Consider the following 10,655-nt stretch of genomic DNA (forward strand, 5'->3'; position numbering starts at 1 on the left):
GCAGCTGCACTCTGGCCTGGGGGCCTAAAAACATTCGCTCTACTATTAATGGCTCTCAAGTGCTTTCAACCAATGTTTTCTATTCTATAAAGCATCTATAGTCTTGATGCATTTTTAATCTATTAAATCATTCATGGCCAGTAGATTTTGTATTCATATGTGTTGTTTTAGCTTTGAATTGTGACGCTTGAATGCATTTTCCTCCTCATATTCGAATATAAGCAGATATCGCAGCTGCTATAATCTGCGTCCTCATGTAATCCCAACAACGATTACACCCCTCTGAGAGATGAGCTTTACCTCACTGTCAGGATGTTCTTTCCCCCAGAGGATGACAGGGTTGTGAGAAAGATGAGTTAGATGCCCCACGGTTTTCCTTTTCCCTGATTGCTCCAGGGCAAAATGTCACATGACATGTTTCTGTTCTGCTCAAGCAGAAACTGGAGGATTCTAATCCAAGCAACATTAACATGAAGACCATCTCCACCCTCCCCAGGGGCCAGCACTGTATGATCCCTATCAGTTATAATCAGCAGTTTGCAGCTTCATGGAGTTAATTTGAAGTAGCAGGTGATGAGAAATGCACCTGGAGCACCAACTGAATGGATTTCAGGTGTTTTCAGATCCAATAAGAGATGCATTTCGAGAGGTTTGGAGCTCCTGATGTATTCGTGAGCGGTTCAGTTTGGGCAATAAATAAAACTCAATGGAAGGGGAGCACACCAGACCGTCCTGTAACTTTGCTGTGGGAAAACGGAAGAGTCATCTGCAAACACATGCAGCCATTTCCACTTTAGGGTCCGCAAACACTGAGCGGACAAACATTTCCCTAAATTAAGCCATGTCAGGATAAATCAAGGAAATGAAAAACATCCACTCCAGCCACGACATCATTTTTAATGACGGCGATGCCAAATAGAAGCGGAAGAGAGTCCGTTTAAAAGTGCTGTGGTTTTACCTGTGGGTTCAATTCCCTCATCCATCCCGGTAATTACTCATTTCATATCAGGTCTTTATAGCGCAGAGGTGCCCGTTCCCCCAACAATGGAATCAGTCAGAGCAGGAAAGAGAGAATAATGTAATGTATGCTAATTCATCCTTTCCAGAAAGGCCACTGTGGGAATCAACGATGAGGCCAGACTTCTTCACAGGCAGCAGAATTAGAATATATGAATATGTGGTTTTCCACCACTCTCCGGCTGCTTATCCAATGAATGAGCTAAATGTGATCAGTGCACTTAAACAACAACAAACACTCATTTAATAGAAACTGTTGGTAGCTAAAAAGCTTCCAGGTTTCATTTAAGATGTGATGCATTCAAAGGCTGCTTTCTTTTGGGTCGAACAGCCCCAACAGACGCCGGGGCTCTTATGACCCTGTCAGACGCCGAGGGTCATCTGAGGCGGTCAGAGCAGTAAAACATCTGTTCGCTTCGTGGAAGAGATTTCAAAGGTTAACATGACAGCAGCGGACGCACATCCTGAGCATCGCCTGCTCATTTAATGGGGTATTGATGTACTGAGCCGGAAGGGAAGGCCGTCAATAGCGGAATGGTGAAACACCACCTGCAGGAGGTAATATTCTGAGTTTCTGGGCAAAATATCATTCCCAGTGCTGCCATTCTTCTTCTGAGAGATCTTCTGGTGGATAGCTTCTGAGCTCATTTCCACAGACAGCTGCCAGTTTTCCTCTTTAGCCATTATCTTCATCACGCTCGTGCTCTTGGCTGCAGTGGGCGGCAGCAATCAGCCCATTTTGTGCAGCAAATCAGGCAACATGCAGCAGACAGTCCGGCCGAACAAAAGATGCTGGCGACCGCGTGCGGGACTCTTCATCATCACCTTCATCAGCGGTGCAGACCAGCTACCCACGGTTTTATGTCAGCTTCTGTTGTTTGTCACAGATTTGTAAATGTGTTCAACATTGCCCGTATTTTGTTGTTCTGCTCATTTTTCCGTCGTCGCCGCTGCGTTAGCGGCTCTCTGGGAAACGTTGTGTGTCAATCTCGAGTCTTTGTGTTGTTAACTTGACCTGTTTGGGTCACTTTCTTCCAGCCCATAAATTTCATTAATCCCTGGCGGGGCAGTTTTTATTGAGGACATTAAATCAGAAACTGAGAACCCTGAACACAGGTGCTCGCGCGCACACGCGGTAACCTCGCTCCACGCTTGGCAGCATGAATCTGCCACGTAAAGGAGCGTGAAGAGTGAAGAGCCTCTCTAATGTGCCGCCTCGGCTCCGTTCGGTGTCCCAAAAAACCATCCCAAGTGTCAGAGTAATTTTCTTCACTTGAAATTAGCTTCTTCTAATAAAATTTTAATTCAGTTATTACAAGCACAGTAACGCCTCAAGTGCTGCCCCTAAGCCCCGTCTGGCTTATGGAAATGTATCCGGCAGATGCACTTAAGCCTCGCTGAAATGAATTTTAATTTGTTGGAAATTGCTTCTATTCATTAATGCGACATTAGGCCAGCAAGAAATGGAATCTCCCTATTCCTCTCCACATATTGACTTGGGTTCAATTATGCTGCGGGAGGCTTCTGAAGGGCGAGGGGGCCACTTGACAGCGCTGGCGGGCTCCCTCGGGGGTCCCGCTGAGTCAATATCTGTGTTTACACCAAATGACTTCCTGTGCAAACTTCAGCTCCGCCTTCAGCGACCCGACAGGAGTGAAGGATGGAAGCTGGAACTCCCCGTCCTGACCTGAAGGTCGCGTTTGGTGCATTACGGTGGGGGAAATATTCGCCGCTACGACCCGGCTCTTCAAGCTGATTGTTGTCACGCGACCTTTGACATCTAGTGGTGCGAGGAGCTTTTTCGCATGAAGCACACCGCCAGCCAGTGGCTTCCACAGAATTTTACCTGCGTTCCCGTGACAACGCCTCAGAATTTATAGTCTGAGGGGATGGATGGATGGATGGATGGATGGATGGATGAACGGTTGGATGGACGGACGGATGATGGATGGATGGATGTGGATGGATGGATGGATGATGGATGGATGGATGGATGGATGGATGGATGGACGGATGGATGGATGGATGGATGGATGGATGGATGGATGGATGGATGGATGGGTAGGTGGATGGATGGATGGGTGGGTAGGTGGATGGATGGATGGATGGATGGATGGATGGACGGACTGATGGACGGATGGATGGATGGATGGATGATGGATGGATGGATGGATGGATGGATGGATGGATGGATGGATGGATGGATGGATGGATGGATGGATGATGGATGGATGGATGGATGGCTGGCTGGCTGGCTGGATGGATGGATGGATGGATGGATGGATGGATGGATGGACGGACGGACGGACGGATGGATGATGGATGGATGATGGATGGATGGATGGATGGATGGATGGATGGATGGATGGATGGATGGGTAGGTGGATGGATGGATGGATGGGTAGGTGGATGGATGGATGGATGGATGGATGGATGGACGGACTGATGGACGGATGGATGGATGGATGGATGGATGATGATGGATGGATGGATGGATGGATGATGGATGGATGGATGGATGGATGGATGATGGATGGATGGATGGATGATGGATGGATGGATGGATGGATGGATGGATGGATGGACGGACGGATGGATGGATGGATGATGGATGGATGGATGGATGGATGGATGGATGGATGGATGGACGGATGGATGGACGGATGGATGGACGGATGGATGGATGGATAGATGGATGGATGGGTGGATGGACAGATGGATGGATGGATGGATGATGGATGGATGGACGGACGGACGGACGGACGGACGGACGGACGGATGGATGGATGGATGATGATGGATGGATGGATGGATGGATGGATGGACGGATGGATGGATAGATGGGTGGATGGACAGATGGATGGATGGATGGGTGGATGGATAGATGGATGGATGGACTGTAACACCGGCTGTTCCAGGAGAACCTCTGGGTGAACGAGAGTCTTCCTGCCTCGTCGAGCTGTATTTTTGGAGCTTGTCGCACTGAATGATTTCAATAAAAGGAGTGTTTACAAATCCAGCAAACGCTCGCAGCAGCAGCTGTCTTCTGTTTTTATGCTCTGAAATATTAAATATTAGCACTAGTCCTCATGAATTTGAGATGAATTCTCACATCAGCGCTGCTGTCGGCTGAGCTGCTCAGCCCGGCGAGGGATTGTTCCTGTAACCTGAGTCGGGCGGCGTGCGGTCCCCGCTCAAGAGTGCTTCAGCACGCCACTTACCGCCTGCAATGATTCACAGGCATGATGGGAATCAGTCTGAAGCGGGGTGTTTTACACACACACATAGCGACACGCCTATGTTGTTTGGGAACGGTGCCAAGCGTCAAGCGCTCCATGTGTTTGGGTTTCAAGCGCCAGAGAATCCTCCGCTCCTCCGTCCACGCTCGGCTCGACTGTTTCATCTTTATCATTCATACAGAGCACTTGACTTTTACCTCCTCTGCTTGTTTTCAACCAGGTTTACAGACAAAATGTCTTTTAAAATCTTCTAAATGAGCTTGTAGCCCTTCGTAGAGGTCACCTCAGGAGGAAGCTAAATGTTTCTACATAAAATGGTTCAAATGGAAACTTGTATAATGAATTGAATGTTCTGTCGAATGAAAGTCAAACACTCCAAAGGAAGCTCTGATAACTCATCGCTGCTGTGGTGCATTAACTCGCATTAATAAGAAGCTGGAGCTGTAGTTCATGATTCCAACAGGTGCTGCCAGTTTTGCTTGAAAATGAAAAGAGACTCTGAACAATGTCTCGTCGTCCTAGCTGCTTTAGCTCTTTTAGGGTCGCGGGGAAGGTATCCAATAATGAATAAGGGAGGACTGAAAAGCTTCACACATCTCTAAGAACACAAAAATAAATCCTGAATGTTAAAAAAGACCAAATGATGCAGCACCCTGCAGCCGTGACCAAGGCCAGACCGACACCAGTGCAGAAGCTTCTGCTGACCAGATTATATAGGGACCTTCACCAGTAACTAAAGATTCCAATAATAGCTGCTTTTTCTCTGCAATGATGTTAAAATTCGGGATTTTGGCCTAAAGCTGAACCGGTCGGAATGATCTGAAACCTCCCTCCGACACCTCATCTGTTCCCGTTTCCCACAGCCCCTCCTCCGTTATTGCCAGTTTGATTGGCAGTCTGGAAAACAGCTTTTGATTTTTTTCTTCTCCAGACAGTGACCTGAAGCTTCAGACTGCTGAGATCTTTGGCTGCAGACGCAGGTTTGATGCGTGAAGGTCAGCGGATGACCTGCCGCAGACGGGGATGGATACATTTGCCCACATGGCTTCTCTGCTTTTCTGGCCCATTGCACCGAACCGGCCCCCACCCCCACCCCCACCACATCCCAGGGCAGATTCTCTGACAGATGGACGCCGCGTTGACTCTTTTAAAGCATCTGGGAGGAAGCTGACGTGAGGTCACGGAGCAACAGTTGGTGCACGTTAGCTCAATCTGGGTCTATTCCAGTGGATTTCAGCCACGTGCGACGGGCAGCAGCTTCTCCATTACCCAGGGCAGAAAGCACAGCTATAAATGTCTAATGCTGATGTTTAATGTTGTACTACTGTAGAATTACAATGCTCCGCATTGCATTAGCAAATGTTAGCTCGCCAGCTTTCCCTTTGATTTTGTCCAAAACCAGCTTTTAGATCCAGAAGATGAATCAGCTGGGTGGAATCGCTATCAGTATGATGCCGTTCGTCAACATGGATAATGCATTTGTCCATATGCGCTCCCCAAGTACCCCAAGTACTTGCTCCGCCCACTTTATTAAGTCTGCATCAGATGCGACTTGTGTAGGACAGCTGGGTATCCCAGGATGCATTTCTCCTCCACGAGCGACAGCAGCAGCACTGACAGGGAGTATGGACTTCAAACTGTGAGCTCCAGAAGTTCACAAGTGTGTCCCTACAGACTGAGGATGGAGAAAAGGCAAATAAAGTGGTAGAACCTGTTTAGCCAGTACATTTTATATACAGTTAAATGTGTTTTAATTTTGGCTTCTCTCTGTTTTGGGTCTTAAAGTGCGAAGTTTGTGCGACACTCCATCCTTTAAACACCATTTTAGTCTGATGACATCATCAAAAATCATCAGCATCTTCTCTCACTGGATGATGATGGGATGTTGCGTACGTGGGAGCGTCAAGCAGCTGTTCACAGCCTCAGGACACCATTTCACTCTTCAGCCTGGTGTCACACACAGCCGTCCATCCCATAAAGAAATATGAGGCGTCGTCTGATGTTCCTGTGAGGTTCTCCGTTTATCTGCTCCGCTTGTTCTCAGGGAGCTGAGGGGGGGATTGGAAATTGAAAAGTAGCATTTGGACTGTGATCAATTTGATCTTTGCCGTTTTAGCCGCAGTAGCAGATTTTAATTACCGTATTTTCTGGACTATATGTCGCTCCGGAGTTTAAGTCGCACTAGCCAAAAAATGCATAATAAAGAAGAAAAATAGATATATAAGTTGCACTGGACTATAAGTCGCATTTTGGGGGGAAATTTATTTGAGAAAATCCGAGACCAAGAACATACATTTCATCTTGAAAGGCAATTAGCAATCCATTAGCATGGATTAGCAATAGGGTTACGGTATGCTAACGTAACAAATTCAGCTACATGACCCACAACAAACTGAGTACGTGTCTGCTTTGTAAACGTAACATATTAACACTTATTCAGATTACTATAGCATAAAGAACATCCGAGCAAGTTTACCAAACAATCAAGTCTAACTCCATAGACGAAGCACCGCTTCTTCTTCTGCGTCGCTAAAGGAATTCGTTCCTCAGTACACACGCCCTCTTGTGGTTGTCAGTGTGAAAATAACGAAAATGTGAAATTTTGTAATAATGTATTTATATAAGTCGCTCCGGAGTACAAGTCGCACCCCCTGACAAACTATGAAAAAAAGTGCGACTTATAGTCCGGAAAATACGGTAGTGCTCATTAGGTGAAGAGAAAGACTTAATTAGAAATGTTGCATCTTACTTTGAAATGCGAATAATCTGCCCGTCATCGTGTCTCAGGCGTTTCATCATTTTCTGAGGTTTGATGGGATGTTGGGATTAGAGCCGTTCTCATCAGCTCTGCTTTGATTCCCAAACAGGGAAGACGAAACTTTGTTACCAGAGAACTTTTGTTAAAACATCACCAAATAAACTAACTTGATTAAGATCCTGATGATCCCTCAGATCATATGGATCTTAAAAAGGGTTAGTTGAGCGGTTTGGAGGCTGAAAATCAGACATCAGAAGGTAAGACCTGATTTCCATAACCCCAACCAACAATGCTGAATGACTGAATATATTTTCCACCTCATCAGAGAGGTGGATTCTTCCTCTGCTTCAGAGGAACCAAGGTTCTAAAACCCAACTTGGCAACGAGATTTCTTTCTCTTTGGGTTTGTTTTGTGCTTATTGGCTCAGCGACTCGTGACATTAATTTAGCTCACAAGCTTAATAAAAACGCCTCGAAGAATAATCATATGCTGTATGCATCAAGTGTCCTCACTGTCCATTTAGAACCTTGGAAGAAGCGTTCTTTCAAACTGGGAATGACGTGGGCACTGCGATCTGATTGTTCCATGAGAATTCGCCGAAAAAAGCAGCACATTAATCAAGCAGCCGCCCTTCCTCCCCCCATCCAATGTGGCACCGCTGGCGTTCATTTACATCTGACCAGTCCAGCCGTGCACGGATGATTTTAATTCCGGCTATCATTTCATCGGGGCATCTCATCCAGCATCTCCCCAAAAATCTGGATTGAAGTAACAAGAACGTATAGACAAAAGAAGATCAATGTACAGCTGTGAGACGTTTAGTGACCAGCGCTGCTACACACACCCTCACCCAGGCAACACGCACTTCCCATTAATCTGCCGCTCTGCTGCACGCATCAGAATATAATTAGCTAAGCAGCAGCAGCTGTGCTAATCACCCCACCTGCCAATGCTATCCCGCTAGCATAGCAAGTCTGGCTTCTTCACTCAAGTCAGGAGCAAGAAAAAAAAACAAAAGAGGGGTTCAAAACACAGAACAAACCCCTCAAAAAGACCCAAAATGTCCTTCTGTTTGTAGCATACCAATTTTACGTCCTAGCATCATGAAGCTAAATGGTTCCTCATTCAGCCCGTGTGCAGCTGTTCCCCGATGGCCTGCAGACAGACACAGATCACGGACACGATGCGGTGACTCACGGATGCGAGCTGAAGCCGCTCCTTATTGTTCCTCAATGCAAAAAAGAAAAAAAAAGAAATCTGATGGAAGACAGATGAAGCCGCTGACATCACAGGAAATCCGGCTCAGTGTGACGCTCCTCGCCTACAGTGCCGCTCCGCTCCTCTCCATATGCTCTATTCTTTAATGATGCATCTCGCGGTTGCCACGCGATGCAGCGCCGCTGTCACTCACTCATGTTTCTGTGGGCTGAACAGACTTTAAAACACACCAGTCCCAAACAGGCAGGCAGGCGTTCTGAATCTCCACTTTTCTGTTGGTGGGATCAGAAGAGAACGCTGGAGATGATGTTCTCTGCGTCTGAAGATCAGAAACTCATTATTTATAAAAAAAAATGAATAAATAAATAAAAAAGAGGAAGCCAACAGGTGCTGAAGAATCAGGTTGAGGATCAGCTGAGGAAAGCAGGTGTGTCTGAACATCAAAGGTTGTTAAATCATCTTCTGGTTGGTTCTCAACATTGTTGATGAGGTCACCGCCTAAAATGACTCCTCTCACCCCCTCCCCCCATCTGTGCTGGTCAAGAGGAGCCCAACCTCAGGGAGGTTACGATCTAAAGCTTTAGGATCTTATCTGTGTCCTCCAGAAAACGTTCCCCCTGAACCCAGATCTTCCACCAAGGTTCTGTAGCTGCGCTCTCCTGGTGGACCTGACTGATCTTTCCTGCTCATGTGGTTCACATCTGATATTTTTCAAATATTTCCGTGTGGACCCACAACAGAAATCTCACCGACGCTTTATTCTGTGTTCTCAGACTGAAACTGAAGGCACAAGCAGTAATCCGTGTCGCGCATGTGCGCGCGCTCAAGATTAGCATCGATGCCGCCAACATCGGTGGTGATCTCGCCAACGCTGTGGCCGTGATTGCTTCCGCTCCGAGATGCTGGTATCCTGTTTGGATCAAATTTCCTGCTTCAGTGTCATCTCAGAGCCGCCAAAAATCCTACCGTCGTTGATAAATGTGATTGCGATTTCATGCGCGCACGTGTCACGTGCAGGCGCCTGAGGGTCTGCACACAGTGTCAGGTGTAACAGGATTCATATGATCTCCTTTTTCTGGAGAACGCAGGCAAACCTAAATAATCAAGCCGCTCCCATCGACGGATCAGGATGAGAAAGGTTTGAGGAGAACGCCGTGCGTTCCACGCAGATCTTACTTCCTGTCAATTCCAGCGCCCAGAAAGTGCTCTTCATCGGAGGAGGCTACATTGAAACTCATTCTCCAGCTAAAAACTCGCCTCCTTTACTCCTGATTGGCGCGAACGCATCCCCAGGAGTGATGCAACGTGAACGAGCCGTAAGTATCTTCAAAGGCCGCCTGAGCGTCTCTGGGGGTTCCTCACCTGAACCATCTCCAACATCTCACAGAACATATGTATATTAAGACCCAGAGGAGCGGCTGTTGAGGAATCAGGTTTCATGTTCCAGATAGAGGACAGGAGGCGGCACCGCGGGGAGATCCGTCCTCCACTGATGGAGCTTGATCAAATTAAATTCCTCCTCTGTTGTCTGACGCTTTGGAGATTTCCAGAATCCCCCCCAGAAAACAGGAAGCCAGTTGGTTCTGAACTGGGAGCATTTAAGTGTAAATCTAAGTGTATTTATTTAATGTTGAGTAAGAAAAGAAACATATTATCTTTCACTTTTGGTGAGATTTCAAACATTCACCATTATTCAGACTGAGCCGTTAGCTTGGAGTCTTTTGGTGGGGAGAGATGAGACGGAATTATGCACAGGTGAAACACTACTAGGAACACACTCGTTCCCTATTCACTGCTCACTACACGGCGGACATGGATTGAGTGAACTACGTAGCGCACTCAATTTAAAGCTAGTATTCGGACAACGGCGTCATTTACGGCGCACGTAAAGTGACGTCATGGTGTCGCATAATAATTACGAACCGGTTGCCGGGAAAAGTGGCCAGGTCCATTTAATTACTTTAACCCATCAGAAATATATTCAGAGGTCATTTTATGAAAATGCAATTTTTTACATGATAATTAACTTTATATAATAAAATGAAATATTAATGTCAATAATAATTACTTATTACCTAAAATAATTAGTGTCCCTTGACATTTTCAAGATGTGACGGCACATTCTCAAGTCATATTCCGCTGTAGTGAAAACATTTAATAAAGCAATTTTTCATCAAAAAATAGATCCAGAGCTACTTTTCATCTTTGAAAATATTCTTTTACTGAGATTCTGTCGCCTGGTGAGCAACAGACGATTCCGAAGAACAATTTTAAGTGATCAGTGAAGATTGATTGATTTTTTTTGTTTACACATTTATGTTGTAATATTTTAGGATGATCATATTGGACCCCTACTGAAAAAAAATGTCTTATTTCCAAAAATGTCATATATCAAACCGCACAGTAGAAATTCCGTTAAAAC

General features: G+C 46.1%; 1 long non-coding RNA gene across 1 annotated transcript; it reads right to left on the minus strand.

The window, feature by feature from the left end:
- Positions 1–5,761: 5,761 nt before the first annotated feature.
- Positions 5,762–9,644, minus strand: LOC130537465 (uncharacterized). Its single transcript, XR_008953626.1, has 4 exons — positions 8,213–9,644; positions 7,006–7,103; positions 6,125–6,304; positions 5,762–5,931 (listed from the first exon to the last, which is right to left on the minus strand). It is a non-coding gene; the product is annotated as an uncharacterized LOC130537465 (long non-coding RNA).
- Between the last annotated feature and the right edge of the window lie 1,011 nt (positions 9,645–10,655).

The sequence above is a fragment of the Takifugu flavidus genome, chromosome 14 (genome assembly GCF_003711565.1).
Source record: "Takifugu flavidus isolate HTHZ2018 chromosome 14, ASM371156v2, whole genome shotgun sequence".
NCBI classification, from domain to species: Eukaryota; Metazoa; Chordata; class Actinopteri; order Tetraodontiformes; family Tetraodontidae; genus Takifugu; species Takifugu flavidus.